Here is a 16594-nt window from a genome sequence, read left to right as displayed (position 1 = left end):
CAAAAGGATCATACACAATGACCAACTGGGATTTATTCCAGTGATGCAAGGATGGTTCAATATCTGCAAGGCGGGGCGCCTGGGTGGCGCAGTCGGTGAAGCGTCCGACTTCAGCCAGGTCACGATCTCGCGGTCCGTGAGTTCGAGCCCTGCGTCAGGCTCTGGGCTGATGGCTCAGAACCTGGAGCCTGTTTCCGATTCTGTGTCTCCCTCTCTCTCTGCCCCTCCCCCGTTCATGCTCTGTCTCTCTCTGTCCCAAAAAAAATAAATAAACGTTGAAAAAAAAAAATATCTGCAAGGCAATCAATGTGATACACCACATTAATAAAGTGAAGAATAAAAATCGTATGATCATCTCAACAGACGCAGAAAAAGCATTTGGCAAAATTCAACATCCATTATGATAAAAACTGTCAACAAAGGGGGTATAGAGAGGACATAATGCAACATAATAAAGGCAATATATGACAAGCTCACAGCTAACACAATGGTGAAATGATAAAACTTTTTCTAAGATCAGGAACAGAGCAAGACAAGGATGTCCATTGTCATCGTTTATACTCAGCATGATATTGGAAGTCTTGGCTAGGGAAATTAGGCAAGAAAAAGATATAAAAAGCATCCAAATTGGAAAAGAACTGTCACTATTTGCAGATGACATAATACTATATATAGAAAGTCCTAAAGACTCTCCCAAAAAACTGTTGAATAAACAAATTCAGTAAATTTTCAGGACACAAAATCAACTTATAAAAATCAGCTGTGTTTCTACACACTAACAATGAACTGTAAGAAAGAGAAATTAAGTAAATAATCCCATTTACAGTTGTATCAAAAAAGAAAAAAATACCTAGGAATAAATTTAACCAAGGAGGTGAAAGATCTATACATAAGATTTAATCATAAGACACTAAATGGAAAAATATTCTGTGCTCGTGCATTGGAAGAACCAATATTGTTAAAATGTTCATACTACCCAAAGCAATTTACAGATTTAATGCAATCCCTATAAAAATACCAACATTTTTCACAAAACTAGAATAATACCTAAAATTGCCTTAAATGTTTCTCAAAAATAGTACTGCATTTACCCAACACACACACACACACACACACACACTCACAATAGTACTACATTTCCCAGCAATTTCACTTCTGGGCATTTACATACAGGAAGCAAAAACACTAATTCAAAAAGATATCCACACCCATGGGTTCACTGTAGCATTAATTACAAAAGCCAAGGAATGGAAGTGTTTGTTGACAGATGAATGGATAATGTGAGACACAGATACACGACTATTATTCATCCATAAAAAAAAAAGGAAATCTTGCCATTTGTGAAAACATGGATGCACCAAGAGAGCATTATGCTAGGTGAAACAAGTCAGACAGATGTAAACAAGTATGACCTCACTCTTATCTGGAATATAACAAAACAAAACAAAACCTAAACTTGAACTCATAGGTTCAGAAAACAGATTGGTGATTGCCAGAGGCAGGGATCAACAGTGGCAAGAAGGTGGTCAAAAGCTATAAACTTCCACTTATAAAATAAGCAAGTCCTGGAAATGTAATATATATAATGGTGACTAAAGTTCATAATAATACTGTATTGTATACCTTTAGTTGATAAGGGAATAAATCTTAAAAGTTTTCATCACAAGAAAAGAATTTGTAACTAGGTGTGGTGATGGACGTTAACTAGATTTGTGGTGATCACTTTGCAATATATACACATACTGAACCACGCTGTATGGCATGTTGTATGCCTGAAACTAATATAATATGTCAATTATATCTCAATTAAAAAATGAAGTAATAAGTATATTTGTGGATTAAAAAAAGAACGAAAGAAAGCTCTCACTACAAATACATACACACACTAAAACAGATCATTATGTCAGGATACATTCCAAAATATTCAAGCCACAATTCACAACAACAACAAAAAGAAAATGAAGACACCTAAATTTGGGACTGGCAGTGCAATTTAAACACACTGTTTGGTATGACAACATATAATAGCATTCATCAAAGTTGGTGGAAAGAAGAATAGCACACATATAGAATATAATAAAAAGAAAAAGAAACAATGAATATGGTTAACAGAGAAAGGCCACAGGTTTATGATGAGACAGAAAGGTACAAATAATAAAAAGTAAGAGAATACTTATCTACAAATATGACTTAGCTGACCTGTAGCCAATCAAAAAAACAAATATATGCAACCTGATGGCTAGATATATGACCATCCACTAAGCCAGCAGAGACACCTAGGCACCGTTTCCCTTCCCGGCCCCCTTCTTAAATGAGGATGTGACCTTGCTGATGCTGAGTCTGGCTCAAGAACCAGGTGTGCCTGATAAATGAGATTTCCTTACACCCAATGGTACAGATTGTTAATATAAATTCATCCAACATGGTAATAGCAGTTTCACGTATAAAAAAGGGCAGTGACATACCAAGTTCTGAAACCCTACTTTGTGCAAAATGTGTTACCAGCAGTTGCATGGACCCTCAGTTAGGGACTCTGTTATGATTAATAAGCATGCTCAATGTCCTCCTGTCCTGAATGAACACCTTACTTCACATAAGATTGAGGAGCTTTGGCTTAATAAACAGCAGAACGTTATTAACCTAATCTTAAAGTTTGTGCCAATCAGCTCATCCGAAGTGATACTTGTAATAATTAACCAGTATCTTCTGAAAAACAAGAACTGTATAAAGCATGGCTGTTATAAATTCTAGAGGTGAAATTAAAATAAACATGGAGTATACCTGAACATATTCAAAAGTTATTTTCAAGTATTCAAGGAGCATTTGCTAATATTAATCATATACTGCAAAGACTACTGACAATAAAGAAAATCTCAATCAAAAACAAGAAACTGAATACATGACATTCTCTAACCATGATGTAGTAGAATTACAAACATAAGTCTGAAGGGAGGAAGGGAAAAACTCAATCACCAGGGAATGAAAATAAAATAAATCCTCCTGGAATACCTATTAAGTCTAAGAGAGAACTTTAATTGCCAGTGAATTAGAAAGTAAGAGAATAACAGATTAAAAACTCATTGATTCCTGCCAAAACTTTAAAAAGATAAAATTTATATCCCTAAAGACATTCAACGAACATTAAAAAATGTTTTTAATGTTTACTTATATTTTGACAGGGAGGGAGAGAGAGAGAGAGAGAGAGAGAGAGAGAGAGACAGAGACAGCACGAGCAGGGGAGGGGCAGAGAGATGGAGACAGAATCTGAAGGAGGCTCCAGGCTCCACACTGTCAGCACAGAGCCCAACGTGGGGCTCGAACTCACTAACCTTGAGATCATGACCTGAGCTGAAGTTGGATGCTTAACTGACTGAGCGACCCAGGCGCCCCACAACTAACATGTTTTTAAAGAATAAAAATATTAAACATCCAACAAAATAAGAAAAATAATTTACAAGCAAACCATAAGGAAGAAATAATAAGGAAACTAACAAATTAGAAAACAAAACAGCTGAGAACGGAAGGAGGTGATTCTCTAAATAATGAACATATAAGCCACTGGCTAAAGAAGAAAAAATACCAATAAACCAAAAATAGAAACAAGAAAGGGGCTATAACATATAAATCATCTTAAAATTGTAGGTCAATAAAAATAAAATTTTCCAAAGAACAATTTTTGTTAAAAAATATTCTAAGACTGACTCAAGCAGCAGAAAACTTAGGTAGGCCAATGCAGTAGCGACTGCTAATTGCCTTTCAACATCCAGTCTCCCCTTCTCCTTGACAAAGGTTTGAAATCTCAGCTGGCCACAAGGCCACCCAACTACAGACATTTCCCAGCCACCTTGCAGGCAGGTGTGCCCAGGTCACTAAATTATAACAAACGGGATTTGAATAAAAGGGTTGATATCACATTTTTTTTTTAAAGGAGTTTTAGTTTATTTTTTTAAAGTTTACTTATTTATCTTGAGAGAGAGAGAGAGAGCATACGTGTGTCAGCAGGGGAGGGGCAGAGGGAGAAGGAGAGCGAGAATCCCAAGCAGGCTCTGCACTACCAGCATGGAGCCCAGCAAGGAGCCCAACATGGACCCCAACGCGGAACACAATGAAGGGCTCGAACACCCGAACTGTGAGATCATGACTTGACCCGAAATCAAGAGTCTGACGCTTAACCAAATGAGCCACCCAAGTGCCCCCAGGTGACATCACATCTTTACCAGGGAGCTGTCTGTCCTCCAGTTCTTTGTTCCCTACCCCCCCACCCCCTGCAAAAGGTTTGCAATGCAACAGTATGAAAGTGAGCCAGCTTCTACCATAGGAAAGACAACAGCCCCTAGGAGGTGCTGAAGCAAAAAGAGGAATGGAACCCGGGTTTCTAGATGACCTAATGCCATAGAGCTGCCTACCCCTACCCACCCTTATCACTGCCAGTCACCTGAAAACTCAGACTTTTATGAGAAAGAAATAGTCTTTCTTGGGGTGCCTGGGTGGCTCAGTCAGTTGAACATCTTACTCTTGATGTAACAAAAAAAATTTTTTTTAACATTTATTATTAAGAGACAGAGAGACACAGAGCATGAGCAGGGGATGGGTAGAGAGAGGAGGAGACATAGAATCCGAAGCAGGCTCTAGGCTATGAGCTGTCAGCACAGAGCCCGACGTGGGGTTCAAACTCACAAACTGTGAGATCATGACCTGAGCCGACGTCGATCACCTGACCGACTGAGCCACCCAGGTGCCCCTGACTCTTGATTTTTATAGTTAAGTCTCAGAGTTAATAAAAGTGCTTTTCCCATACTTCAGTGTTTCTCTACCTTATTTTAGGTCATGGGTTCCTTTGCAAATCTAATGAAAATGATTTTTTCCCCAGGAAACTCCTACATATAATTAGAAAACTCCCACATCTTAAATCTGAGGATGCAAAAAGCTCATTAAAAAGGAAATTCTGGGGGCACCTGGGTGGCTCAGTTGGTTGAGCATCTGACTCTTGATTTCAGTTCAGGTCATGATCTCAAGATTCGCAGGACTGAGCCCCGAATAAGGCTCTGTGCTCCCAGTGCCTGGGATTCTTGCTCTCCCTCTCTGCCCCTCCCTGCTCATGCTCTCTCTCAAAGTAAGAAAAGAAAAACAAGGAAATTCTGGGATGCCTGGCTGGTTCAGTCGGTAGAGTGTGTGACTCTTGATCACAGGGTCGAGAGTTCAAGCCCCACCTTGGGTGTAGAGATCACTGAAAAAAAATCTTAAAAAAAAAAAGAAAAAGGAAATTCCTCAGCTCCATCCAAGATCTGATCACCATCTCTAGGTATGAGACACAGAAATCTACATTGTCAACAAGCACCTCAAACATTTACCTTGATAAATATTGTTCTAAAGCAAACTAATTCCTCACCCCAAATTAAATACTCTTCTTTTTAAAAATTTTTTCAACGTTTGTTTGTTTTTTATTTAGAGACAGAGCATGAGTGGGGAGGGGCAGAGCGAGAGAGAGGGAGACACAGAATTCCAAGCAGGTTCCAGGCTTTGAGTTGTCAGCACAGAGCCCGAAGCAGGCCTCTGCGGGGCTCAAATTTACGAATAGTGAGATCATGACCCGAGCCTGAAGTAGGATGCAAAACCGACTGAGCCACCCAGGCATCCCATAAATTTTTAAAGATTAATGAACTCCTCGTTGGCAATATGCCATATAGATAATGCTAGCCAAATACGTTTAATACCCACCTGGGCAATAAGCATCTGTTTAAATTTTATAATCAGAATAGCCAATGCTATTTAATCGAGATCAGCTTGATCTCTATTGTGTAAAAAAGAACGCATAGAGAAAAAGACAGCAAGTCAACAAACGGAAGTCCACTGTGACCTCGGAGACCTGGGCCTGTGATATTTACACTCCTACTTTTCTACACTTTCCAAGTAGACAATAAGAGGTATGTATGTATACATAGGAGTTTGGTGTAGTAATAAAGTTCCAGAGGGTCCACCTCCCCCCGGTTCTAACCTTGGTTTAGCTACTGTAGAAATGTGTCCATTGGCAAAATCATTTGAGCACACGTTATTAGCGAATGAGGCTAACCGCACTGTTTCTCCTTTCACCTCTGCCCTTATGCAGAAGATATCTAATCCAGGCCAACATTTCTCCATAGTCGTAATTGCCTAGATATTTTTTTCTGGATAGTGTCCCTGTCTGTCTTCCCAAGCACTGCGGAAGTATCAAAGACTTGAAAAATGTCACTTGCTGTGGGTCCTCAGCTAGCTTTGTTATTTTAAAATAACGAAGGGGTCCATGTTCTTGTTGAGAACTTCAGCGCCACGGACCAATCCAGCATCTCCCAGCCAAAGCAATAATGCCATTATCAGGTCTGGGAGAGACAGGTGATTTGAAAGTGATTCCGTGAAATGCCATAAAATGAGACGGGGCGGGGGGAGGGGGAGAAGCTGCCTCGGTTACCGAAAGGACAGGAGTTCATCCACCTGTCAGGCCATCAGGTGTGAAATCGGTCCATCCCTGCGGGTTCAAAAGCCAGGACGGAGACTGTCCTTCCTCCAGCCTCGCCCTTTTTCCCTAAGTGCCCATCCGGGGTCCCCCCACTTCCTCCATCAAAGGCGCGGGACTGGGAAGAGGCGGAAAGTCAGGTCAGAGGCCAGCAAGCCCTAGTCGAACCCTACTAAGCCTAAGGCCGCGCCCCGTGCTCCCCCACCCCAGCGCCGCGCCCGCCGCCGAGGGCACCGCCAGCCCGGGAGCCAAGCGTGGGGGAGACCGCGCCGACAGCCAGGCAGGAGGCCCAGCCCCAGTCGCCTCTCGGGTGGGCGTGTCGGCTCAGGGACAGGGGCTCTGGAGGGAACGGCCCCGCCCCGGATGCCGCCAGGAGCCCAGCGCCGAGGGAGGGGCGGCGGGGAACCGGGGCCCGGCGCCCGGGGCAACGAGTACCTGGGTGCCGAACTGAGGACAACTGAGGGCACTCGCAGAGCAGGGCGGGAACGCTTCCAGCAATGGCGCCGGCTTGGCGGGGCCGGCCGCCAGGCAAGACAATGCGCCTGCGCGGCCGGGGCGCCAGAACTCCAGCGCCCAGAATCCTCAGCGCCAGAGCTTTTTCTTTTTTTTTTTCCTTTTTACCCCTCCCCCTTTTCTCTCTTGTCTGCGTTTAAGCGGGAATGGGCTGTGTTTGTCGACAATTTGGGTGACCTAAAAAAATCCAGTCAAATCGAACAAACTTGTATTGAGAGGCCGCGACTACCTGTCAAGCGCTACCATCAGGTACGAGCGACGCAAAAAAGAATGACGCCAGCTCTTGCCACTGACCATTTCAGTGTGGCTGAAGGCCTAGTCATTGATAGAAGATACGGGCCTTTTGCAAATTAGCGAAAACCTCGGATGCCGGTGGAGTTGGTGAGCGCGTGTGCACCCTTGTGCTTGTCTTTCAAGTTGTTGACTGAAGAATCGATGATGCCTTCCTTATAATCTCTGGTTCTTTGAACTAGAGCTTCCTTCCTCAGCGCATCCAAATCGTAATAGTAAAATAATAAAAACAAAAGTTTAACTAATATTGAGATTGATATTAATCTAAATAGACATTTATTTTTCTAAGTTTTTATATTGAGGTTATTATATCTTAGATTATAATATATATATTATAAGGTGTGTTTTCCTTTGCCTCAATTCCGTGGTGTTAATACTCGGAGGCCATATTTTCTATAGTGAAACAGACTCCATTGGGGCTGTAGAGCATTTTCCCTCAATGACACCGTTTCCTTCCTAACCCGCCCCTACGCTCTGTGACTTGGATTCTCTGCTGCTTTGTGTGTGAGGCCCACCAGGGTGAGCCCCTGCCTACGGGGATCCGCAGGGAAATATAAATCTCCGTGAAGCAACCCTGTAAAGGGGGGGCTCTTGGGATCGCAAAGAGCCAATGGATACCTTTGGAGGAAATATGACATAACCCAGGGACTCCTGAACTGTGAAAGGAAAAAAATATAAGCGGGAGATCAAACTACTAGAGATAATAAATATGATAGCTGAAATGAAAAAAAAAAAAAAATGGATGAAGAGCAGATTCGACACTGCAAAAGAGAAGAATCACGCGTTCAAAGGCATAAAAATAGAAACTGCCCAGAATGAAACACAGAGAGAAAATAGAGAATGAATGGAGCACCGGAGAGTTATAGTGTAATTAGAATCCTAGAAGGAAAGGAGAAAGTGAGGGATGACTGAATATGTTTGTTCCCCCCCCCCCTTTTTTAATTTAAATTTTAGTTAGAATAATGACTAGATACTTTCAAAGTTTGATGAAAATTATAACCCCACACATCCAAGAAGCTCAGTGAAATTCAAAGATGTGAAAAAATCACACCAAGGCACATCCTAATCAAACTGTTACAAACCACTAATAAAGGAAAATCTTAAAAACAGAGGAGAAAAGGTCTGTATTTTACTGGGTTCTAAGATAATTACTTTTCACCAGGAAAAAAAGAAAAGGAAGAAAGAAAAAAAGCAAGCAAGCCAGAGGACAATGGAGCACTTTTAAAGTACTGAAAGAAAGAAGAGGGGTACCTGGGTGGCTCAGTCCGTTAAGCTTCTGACTTTGTGGTTCATGAGTTTGAGCCCTGGGTCAGGCTTGGTGCTGATAGCCTAGAGCCTGGAGCCTCCTTCAGATTCTGTGTCTCTCCCTCTCTCTGCCTCTCCCCAACTCGTTCTCTCTCTCTCTCTCTCTCAAAAATAAATAAAAACATTTAAAAAAAAAGGAAAAAGAAAAGAAACCCTGTCAGCCCAGAAATTTATACCCATTAAAATAGTGTCATATATATGAAGGTGAAGAGATAATGGGATGAGATGGAATAGGCATGCTTCTCCCTGTATCCCCCATTAATTATAGCTAAAAACCCTTGATATTGTATAGATAAAACAAATATAAGAAGACTCTGAAAGTTGGACCAAAGGCAGGCCAGCTACGGATCGTGCAACGTGAAGAAAGACACAGTGGTAACTTTTCTACATTTTTGTTTTGCCTCATATACCCTGGCCTGGGTGCTTGGAGAAACTGGCAACACAATATGCCAGTGGGTGCAGATTAAAAAAGGGCTCCAAGAAGAGCCTGTCTCTCTCCAGCCAAAGGACCAAGAAAAGGGCAGCCTAGAATGACAGAAAACCTTTAAGAAAATAACCTCTACTCCAGCCAAACACCACAGAAAAAACTGTGGACCCATCTCATCCCCAACAGCAAAGATTGCAATGAGGGACTCTTCTGTCCCTGCAAGGATAATGTCAGAGAAGACAGTATGGGGAGCTGGGACTTCCATTTGCACCCGCTGGTAGTATTGAGCCTCCCCACACACAGCGTCAGCGACAGCTATGTGGTAGGTAACAGGATGCCCCTTCCATCCTCAACGAGGTGTTGTTAATGGTGGTGGTCTAATAGGGAGCCTGAAATTCTACCTCTGCCCAGCAGTCAGAATTCCCCTCCCCAGAGCTGTCAAAAGAAGCTGAGTATCTTGGACTTCCATTCCCACCTAATGCTCACAGCTCAGTGGTGAACTTCCTTCTCCCACCAGAGTGATGTCAGGAGAAGCCTGCTAAATCACAAGATTCACATAAAAATCCAGAGTATCATGGTACTCAAAAGTGTCTCCAAATTTGACTAAAGACATACATCTTCAGATTCAAGAATCTAAGAAAATGCCAGCACGATAAACACAAAGATATGCAGTCTAATAAGACAGCTAATAATCAAACTTCTGAGAACTAAAAAAGATGAAGAAAAATCCTGGGAGCAGCAAGAGAAAAAGGATACCATATCAGCAACCGAAAAATAATTCAAATGATAGTGGACTTCTTATCAGGAAACATGGAGGCCAGAAGTAGGTGAAACAACGTTTCTCAAGTGCTGAAAGAAAATAACTGTAAATCCAGAATCTGAGTTTAATCAGTGACAATGCAGCAAAAATTCTTCCCATCATGTTTCTCCCCTTGTACTGCAATTTAAAGGTACATTGGAACAAGAAAACATATTGTTAGATCTAAAATGTGATAGCATTCTTCCTGAAGATGAACCAAAAACTATTTGATGACGACACTCAATAATTTAAAGCAGAGAAACTGGAAGAGAAGCTAAAAGTGAAAGAATGAGAAACATCATGGGTTAAAATAGATGATCTAGAAAAAAAAAATTCCCAGTATGTAGTAGATAGTCAAGCAAGTGCCTTCTGGTCGCAATGGCGACAGATGGTCTTTGTTTGAAGATGTGCAGACACTAAGTGCATGAAGAGGTTTGCCAGGCACAGAAGGATCAGAAGGACTGTCCTCTCTTGCACCTTGGCAGTGGCAGAGCTGCTCAGAATATGCATAGCTGAGAAAACCTCGGATGCTCGTTTCAGAGACGATGAGCTGGGTTCCCAGGAGGGGCATTAGTTTTTCATAGTGGAACCCACCAGGGCATGGGGATGCATTTTTTTTCCTGGATTCTGTAGAAAATACATACGTTTCTTGTGCCATACAAATCCATTCCACTTGAAAGTCAAAGCTTTCTCCATCCCAGTTCCAGGAAGTACAAATGTCTGCAGTAGCTCAAGATTGGGCATTCAAACGATAGTGAATTATCAGATTCCATTTTCACAAATATTTCATCACATTTTTTGGGTGGTGGTGTCATCACAACCCCAGCGTATTCGTAACTAAAAATATTTCACATAATTAGAGCTATAGAAAAGCAACCTGGTCATCATCTACACGTTCCACCAAAATGGAATTTTTGGCCACTTAAAATAGGTGGTTCTATGATATCAATATTTTTCAAAGGTACATTTTAAAAAGTACTACACATACAAGACTTTACAACCTTAAGTTCTTTCCAGGTGATTGTTAACAGCATTAAAAAAAAATCATAGAAATCATTCTTTGCTTGCATTCTAACATGACTCATTGGAAAAAGTGACATGGCAATCGTCAGTCACTGTTCTTTTCTAGGGCATTTCCTTACTTTTGTTAGTGATTTACATGTATATGTGTTCACCTTCTTTTATGTATATCCAAAGTCTTGTTTCCAAGTCTTTTGTATAGCACCAGGATTTCAAAAACAGAGTGGGAGAAATTTATTCTAAAAATATTGTTCTGTACTTTGACTGGAATTGGGATTAAAAATTGTGTGTGTGTTTTTAATGTTTTTTATTATTTATTTATTTTTAAGACAGAGAGAGACAGAGTATGAGCAGGGGAGGGGCAGAGAGAGGGAGGCACAGAATCTGAAGCAGGCTCCAGGATCCGAGCTGTCAGCACAGAGCCCGATGTGGGGCTTGAACCCACAGACTGTGAGATCATGACCTGAGCCAAAGTCAGATGCTTAACCAACTGAGCCACCCAGGCACCCCTAAAAATTGTGTTTTTAGGAGCGCCTGGGTGGCTCAGATGGTTAAGTGTCAGACTTTTGACTCCAGCTCAGGTCATGATCTCAGGATTGTGAGATTGAGCCCCACGTCAAGCCCCACATTGGGCTCAACAAAGAACCTGCTTGAGATTCTCTCTCTCTCTCCCTCTGCCTCTCTCCCCCACTCTCTCTAAATAAATAAATGTTTAAAAATTATATTTATATATATTTTTTAAAGTTTATTTTGAGAGAGAGACAGAGCAGGGGAAGGGCAGAGAGAGAGGGAGAGAGAGAATCCCAAGAAGACTCCATGCTGCCAGCATGGAGCCCAACATGGGGCTTGAACCTACAAACTGTGAGACCATGACCTGAGCCAAAGTCAAGAGTCAGACACTTAACTGACTGAGCCACCCAGTCAACCAACCATGTTTTTATATTTTTATTTGAAGATTTTTTTTCTTACTCAGCTTTGTTGTTGTCAAACTTAATGAACAAGACTCTTGAACATAATAAAAAATTGTGTCTAACCATTCCACATTTTTGTAGAGGGTTAGAATGAGATCATTTTAAGTTAAATTAGTTCTTGGCCAGGGCGCCTGGGTGGCTCAGTCTGTTAAGCGTCCGACTTCAGCTCAGGTCACAATCTCGCGGTCCGTGAGTTCGAGCCCCGCGTCGGGCTCTGGGCTGATGGCTCAGAGCCTGGAGCCTGCTTCCGATTCTGTGTCTCCCTCTCTCTCTGCCCCTCCCCCGTTCATGCTCTGTCTCTCTCTGTCTCAAAAATAAATAAACGTTAAAAAAAAAATAAATAAATTAGTTCTTGGCCTAATGCAAACTACAGATGCCTTTAGGCATAATGTAACAAAAAAAATCTTGTATGTGCTGGGCATTACCACGATGTTCAGTTATTGACTTAATATGGTTCCTAAGAGCTTAGAGAAAGCAATACTGAAGATGATTTTATTTATTTATTTTTTAATGTTTATTTTTCAGAGAGAGAGAGAAACAGAGCATGAGTGGGGGAGTGGCAGAGAGAGAGGGAGACACAGAATCCAAAGCAGGCTGCAGGCTCTGAGCTGTCAGCACAGAGCCCGATGTGGGGCTCAAACTCACAAACTGCGAGATCACGACCTGAGGTAAAGTCAGATACCTAACCAACTGAGCCACCCAGGTGCCCCAAGATTCACTTATTCTTAACATCTTATTCTTTTTGGGTTATCATGTACCCTCTCTCTATATACATATTTTTTTTCTGAATCATTTGAGAGCAAATTGCATGCATTATGCTTTTTTACCTCTACATACTTCAATGTGCATTTCCCAATAATAAGGATATTATTTTACATAACCATGGTATAGTTATCAACTTCAATAAATTTAACATGGATGTAATACTTTTATCCACTCTACTGCTTGTACTGCACTTTTGAAAAACGGAACCAATATGTCCTTCGTAGTATTTTTTCTCCTGCGTAGGATCCAGTTAAGGATAATATATTGTATATAGTCATCACGTCTTTAGTTCTTAATCTGGAACAGGGATTCAACCTTTCTTTGTCTTTTATGTCAGTAACATTTTTAAAGAATGCAATCTTTAAAAAAATTTTTTTAACCTTTATTTATTTTTGAGATACAGACAGAGCATGAGTGGGAGAGGGGCAGAGTGGGAGGGAGACAGAATCTGAAGCAGGCTCCAGGCTCTGAGCTGTCACCACAGAGCCCAACATGGGGCTTGAACGCACAAACCATGAGATCATGACCTGAGCTGAAGTCGGCACTTAACTGGCTAAGCCACCCAGGTGCCCCAATCTTTTGTTGCCAATAGTCCTCATTTTGAGGTTTGTTGAATGTTTCCTCATGATTGGATTCCAGTTATGCACTCTCTAATATTACATAAATTATGTTGTGTCCCCATGGTATCACATCTGAGGCACACAATTGCCATCTGCCACTTGTTCAATATATTAATTTTGATCATGTAATCAGGGTGCTTCCCATATAGTAGTATAAAATTATTAGTATATAATTTTTTTCCTTGCAATTGCCAATTGTAACAAGCAATTTATGGAAAAGATACTTTAATACTATGCAAATATCCTGTTCCTCATCACACTTTCCCCTTTTGGATTTACCATCCATTGATGATTCTTGTCTGACCAATCTTGATTGTCATGGCTGCAAAATGATGATTTTCCAGTTTCACATTTACTAGTTTGCATTGGGCATTCTACTGCAAGCAAGGGCCTCTGCTCTTCCTTGTTTATTTACCTCTTTCTTCCTTCCTCCCTCCCTTCTTTCCTTCCTTCCTTCCTTCCTATCTGAGAGAGAGAGAGAGAGAGAGAGAGAGAGAGCGCAAGTGGAGGAGGGGCAGAGACAGAGGGAAAGAGAGAGAATTCCAAGCAGGCTCTACACAGTCACCCCAGAGCCTGATGCAGGCTCACCAACTGTGAGATCATGACCTGAACCAAAATCAAGAGTCAGATGCTTCACCTATTGAGCCACCCAGGCGCCCCTATTTACTTACTTCTTATCAATGTGAACGCAAGCACTATTTTTTCCTGACGGTTCAATAATTCATTACTGTCTTGTTTTGGTACTCAATTTGTCCCAGACTTGGTTAGTGAGGGCCACGCCAAGCTGGCTCCTTTGCCTTTCTGACCTACTCTCACCATTTTTTGAGTCCTACTTTATTTTCTGGAATAAGATGTTCCAGACTCTTCTTGTAACTACCTTCCTTCAGACTTGGAATCAGCCATTTCTCTGAGGAACCCTGGTTCTTTTTTTTTTTTTTTCTTTTTTCGTGGAGAATGGTATCAAATCAAGCTCTGAGCTCACTGCAACTTGGGTGCCATTGTTTCTAGCCCCTTTCAGTGGACAGAGCTAAGATATATATGTATGTATACATCTATATATAACAATATATTTTCCCATGTTAAGAAGGTATAAAAGGGATGTGTAGCTAAGGAGGCCAAATATGGATGTTTGTGAATTTTGCTTATCTGATAAATTGCTTGTGTATAACAGAGAGTTCTCAATCATCTATTTCCTAGGTAATTTGGTTAGCAAAGTTGTGATTAATGTAAGTGGTTAAAAGACTATATTGGAATAATAATGGCAACAAAACTGTGCAGAAAAATAGTTAACATGGCAAGTGCAAGACTATTTTTAGAAAGTCCTGCTGACAAGGTAGACCCTTGGCTGGCGTCTGGGGCTTCTGACTTGGGGATGGTTCCCACCGTTCCCGGAGCTGATAAGAGTGGCTGATAGGTCGCTATGCCTAAACTATGTGTATAAACACCGTGGTTTATGCTGAACACCTGTTTTCCTTCTAGGAGTCTGTAGTTTTGGTATGTGCTAGACAGAGGGTGCCAATAAAAACGAAGGGTACTGGGGCACCTGGGTCGCTCAGTTGGTTAAGCGTCTGCCTCCTGATTTCGACTCGGGTCATGATCTCTTGGTTTGTGGGATCAAGCCCCCGTTGGGCTTCATGCTGACAGCACAGAGCCTGCTTGGGACTCTCTTTCTTCCTCTGTTCCTCCCCCACGCACACTCTCACTCTCAAAATATAAATAAACTTTAAAAATATTTTAAAAAACCACCTTGGGTACTGAGATTCTAGTGAACTCCCTTGGTAAACGATATTTCACATGTTATCACGACTCACTGCAGGGGGTATTGGGCATGTCCTGGGTGACTCTAGTGCCAAGAGAACTCTTGGAAGCTTATACCTTGTTTTCTCCAGACTTTGTCCCACGCACCTTTTCCCTTTACCAATTTTGCTTTGTATCCTTTTACTGTAATAAATCACAGCCACGAGTATGGCAATATGCTGAACCCTGTTAATCCTTCTAGCCAATCACTGAGGCTGGGGGTCATGTTGGGGACCCCCCCCCGACATATATAAAAGAGAATGGGATGTTGCTTCTGTTTTTCAAGAGAAAAAGTAATTTTTCCCTTTAAAAAAATGCTTAATGCTTATTTATTTTTGAGAGAGAGAGAGGGAGAGAGAGTGAGTGGGAGAGGGACAGAGAGGGAGACAGAATCCAAAGCAGGATCCGGGCTCTGACCTGTCAGTACAGAGCCTGACTCGAACCCACGAACCGCAAGAACATGACCTAGCCGAAGTCAGAAGCTTAAATGACTGAGCCACCCAGCTGCCCCACAAATACTTTTTTCTTAGAGTCTGGTTGTTCTAGGATGTGAAAAGATAGTAAGAGACAAAATTAGAGTGGATACAGTAAGTTTTAGAAGGTCTGAGGAAAAGTGAACTTTGTTTGTTGTACTTTATAATGGCTGCAAATACTGAAAAGAAGCAATAAAATGTGTTAAAATTTTGACAAAAACTGGCTTGATTTTGATGGGTTTATTCATTATATGTTTGCAAAATCTTTGATTCTATTTTTTTAAGTAAACTCTACCCCCAATGTGGGACTCAAAGTTATGACCCCGAGATCAAGAGTCACATGCTCCATTGACCGAACCAGCCAGGTGCCCCCAAAATCTTTAACTCTAAATATTATATTTATATAACATCAGAGTTTGGTTATATCCTTGTGTCAGTGAAAGTCCGCTCTTAACAAGAGGAGGTGAAAAATCATTCTTAACTTTCTGCATAATCTGTCCACGTACTACAGATTCAGTCTCTCACCAGAATTATGTTTTGTGCTTTGTGCTAACTCTGTCATACTCTTGATTTAAAAAAAATAAACAGGCCCCAAATAGTCCCTTACCTAGGAGCCTGTGATATGGCACCCACAAAAGGAGAAATGCGAGAAATATTTAGGTTTGTTTGGTATGTTTCATAGTTATTAATTAGCTGAGAATTATTGTTGACAGCTGCTCAGCTTATGGGAAGAGATACCAAATAAAAGAGAATATAAGCCTTCTTGAGACTAACTTGATACAAATATGTTATTAAGATAAGTATGTTTCAGAGGTTGTACACTTTATTTATGGTTGAAATCCCTGGAGATGGTCCTCATGGCCCTTAATATGTTCTTAACCTCTGGGGAAACACTGATCAACTCCTTCTTGAAAGACTCATGTATTATACACCAAGAAAGGATTTTATTCTCCTCTATTGAGATATTGTTGGTTACTGTAATAAATTAAGCAGGGCTAGCCAGTCTGATTCCGAATAAGTGGTTTATGTTTTCCTTTCTTCCTTGTCTGAAGGTTCTTCTATAAGCTACAAGCCAGAAACGGAGTCTTTAAAAAAAGAAGAAAGATATAAACATTCGGTGGAA

The 16594-nt window shown here is 41.2% G+C and overlaps 1 protein-coding gene across 5 annotated transcripts in view; it reads right to left on the bottom strand.

The window, feature by feature from the left end:
• The window catches only part of ZNF624 (zinc finger protein 624), a 36474-nt gene extending 29371 nt beyond the window's left edge, over nt 1-7103 (bottom strand). For 2 of the 5 annotated variants that reach the window (XM_045487454.1, XM_045487456.1), the window contains exon 1: nt 6926-6943. The gene's annotated coding sequence lies outside the window, so the exon portion shown is untranslated. The other 3 variants (XM_045487451.1, XM_045487452.1, XM_045487455.1) reach the window with 3 other exon arrangements.
• Between the last annotated feature and the right edge of the window lie 9491 nt (nt 7104-16594).

This window comes from Leopardus geoffroyi, chromosome E1 (assembly GCF_018350155.1).
Source record: "Leopardus geoffroyi isolate Oge1 chromosome E1, O.geoffroyi_Oge1_pat1.0, whole genome shotgun sequence".
NCBI classification, from domain to species: domain Eukaryota; kingdom Metazoa; phylum Chordata; class Mammalia; order Carnivora; family Felidae; genus Leopardus; species Leopardus geoffroyi.
The sequence above is the reverse complement of the archived record's forward strand: the minus strand, read 5'-3'. Positions and strand labels throughout refer to the sequence as shown.